The sequence below is a fragment of the Callorhinus ursinus genome, unplaced genomic scaffold (genome assembly GCF_003265705.2).
Source record: "Callorhinus ursinus isolate GAN/ISIS: 27379988/994484 unplaced genomic scaffold, GSC_fseal_2.0 scaffold3, whole genome shotgun sequence".
Taxonomy (NCBI): Eukaryota; Metazoa; Chordata; class Mammalia; order Carnivora; family Otariidae; genus Callorhinus; species Callorhinus ursinus.
In genome coordinates this window covers 47,533,405-47,536,130 of record NW_027397065.1, presented here as the reverse complement: position 1 = coordinate 47,536,130, position 2,726 = coordinate 47,533,405, and the positions used below count along the sequence as shown (strand labels likewise).

The 2,726-nt window shown below is 54.0% G+C and overlaps 1 long non-coding RNA gene across 1 annotated transcript; it reads left to right on the top strand.

The window, feature by feature from the left end:
- Window positions 1-854: 854 nt before the first annotated feature.
- LOC112820153 (uncharacterized) lies at window positions 855-2,365 on the top strand. Its single transcript, XR_003207063.2, has 2 exons — window positions 855-1,205; window positions 1,526-2,365. It is a non-coding gene; the product is annotated as an uncharacterized lncRNA (long non-coding RNA).
- Window positions 2,366-2,726: the final 361 nt, after the last annotated feature.

The window sequence follows — 2,726 nt, the reverse complement described above, 5'->3', positions numbered from 1 at the left end:
TAGCACATTTTGCACTGTGTACTGATGACTTTTCATCTCCCCCATGGGCCTCAAAGGTTCCAGGGCAGCGGCAGGGTCTGCTTTGCCCAGCACGGGGTCTGTGGGTGGATCAATTCACAAGGGGATGAATGTCCCATCTCTGCCTGAAGGTTCCCAGGTGCCTGGTGGGACAGAGGCTTTTCTAGGGCCCCTGTTGGGGCTTCTAACAGGCAAGGATCCCAAAAGCGCTGGCACAGCAGGTCTCCCTGGGCACATGTGGCAAGGCAGGTCCCCAGGCTCCTCAGCGGAAAGCCTGAAGGAGTGCTGGGAAGCTGTATTTTAGCAAGCACCTCACAAGGTTCCCACGATCCCCGGCAGATCTCTTCACCTGTCTAAGCCTTGCCTTCCTCATTTGTGAAATGGGAGAAAATAGAGCAGACCCCAAAGGGCTGCTGACAGGAGTTAAGTGGGATTTTATAAAGGGCTACAAAGTCACATACAGGCCACCGCGATCCTATCCCATCTCTGTCGCTGTCCTGCGCATCGGTGGCTTGGGACAGGATCAAGGAGACTTTGAATGCCAGGATGAGGGGTGTACGTTGAGATTTAATTACTCATTCGTTTGTTCAGCGAAAGGTCGCTGTGTTGCGACCGTGCTAGAAGCCGGGTGCTGGCACTGGGGATACAGACACTGTCCCTGCCCCGAGAAGTCCCCTGGCCAGACCAGGGGCCCCAGCGCCCACGGGGCCAGGCAGCTCACATGGGTGGTGTCCAGGGCTGGGGAGTGGGCGCGGCAGCAAACCAGCAGCCGGAGCCCCCATCTGCCGGGGCAGCCAGTCCTCAGCCCCACCCCCAGGAAGTCAGGTCAAGGGAGGCGGAGCTTGGAGATTTACAGGAAGCCGGGAATGTGGGTGTAACTCTCCTTATTCTTAAATGTTGGCCTCTAATTCAGAAAATTAGTTTAAGCTGAGAACTGAAGCACTGAGTGAGAATTCCTCAGGGGGAAGCCTATCGGCCTAGGGAGGGGTGGGGGTGTCCTCCCCAGAGGTGGGGCCTGACTCAGGCCCCTGGGTTTCGCTCAGAACAGCAAGGCCGAAGGTTCTGGCTCTCCTCCTTCCCTCCTGGAACAGATGCCCCCTGGGATGACGAGCCAGCTCAGACCCCTCACCAGGAGGAATACTGAGTCCAAGGAAGGACCAGAGTTGCTTTCGGAGATCTTCATCCAGGTGAGCAGCAACATGGGCGTGTGAAAGTTTGAAGGGAATCTCCCAAGGGGCCAGAGACACAGATCCAGATGGAGGCCAGACCCAAGCAAGGCCCTACAGCAAGGAACTGTCAGGCTGGCGTGAGAACCAGCCTGCGGGGATCCCTGCCCAGGGCATTTCCGCTCTCCTAGGACACCTCACAAGGACTTCTGCTGCTCTCTGTCCCCGCGGGGGGGGGGCGGGATTAGCCAGCCAGGCCGGGGATCAGAGGGCCGACACGCTCGGCAGGTGGAGCACAGACGTGGGGTCTGAGCTTATTTCATACTCCCCCTCCCCCACAGACACACCCGTAGACTCAGCACGGAGCTGGGCACGTACAACAAGAGGAAATTAAATGCGTGCTGACAAACTTGTTCTCTGGCTAAGACTGGAAGATCCACCATGCTTGGCAGGTGGAGCTCGGTATCTCCCCTCTCCCCGCACACCCACTTTGGGGAACCCTGGAGGTGGGGGGATTTCTCGGGGCCAGGGTGTTGGGAGCGCTACGATCACCCTGACCTCAGCTGTTCGGAAGGTGCCAGTTCCGGGCGCGCGCGGGGGTGAGCGGGGCGCGCTAACAGATCCCGCCACGAGGGGGCGATAAACCCCCAAAACCTGAAGCTGGGGACCGGGGAGGTCAGGGTCCTCGAGACTGTGTGCATCTTTGCGCACTTGACCCGCCCCCGGCGGACTTGGACCGCACCTCCGCTGACCGACCGCGGCTCTTCCGGGCGCGCTCCCCAGAGTTTGGGTGAATGTGGGGGAACAGGGGGAACGCCCCGCGAAGACTCGTAGCCCCGTATCCTAAGGAAGAGGTGGCGCGCGTGTGAAAAACTGGCACGGTGGGAGGAGGGGGCTAGAAAATGCTGGAATATCGGGGAAGGCTGCGATTAAGGCACAGGCGGACACTTCTCATCTGTGTTTCTTTGTCTCCCTCTAGTGGAAATCAAGGGAGCTTTAAAATCTTTTTCATCCGGAAGATTCCTTTTTTGTTTTCCTTTTCTTTCCCTCCCTTCCCCTTCCTTCCTTACCATAGCTTTATGCCTTTGTTTGTTGTTTCTTTTTTTAACTATTAAATGGCCATCAGTAAGAAAATGTATAAGACAACAAATGAAAGAGTAAAATTTATCTGGTTCCTCGCAGAGTTCCAAGTCATTGTTAATTCTACAAAACCAAGTTATGGAATAATATAAACACATAACTCCATGTGTGCATGTACATGTATATGAATATAAATAGCCCGAAAAGTTTGGGAGAATATCTGCAAAAATGAACACTCAACGCGGTGATTTCTGGGGAGGAAGGGACGGAGATTTTGCTTTACCTGTAGTGTGTGCATTGTTACATGAGTGTGTTGGGAACAAAGTGTGTTACATGCACTTTGTGAAATTAAAAGTTAATGAAAGTAGCTTTTTTAGCATACGGTAATGCTTTTTGAAAAAAATTACAGTATTCAATATATAGTTAAGTAAAATGCTAGTTATGAAGTAATACATATGGTCT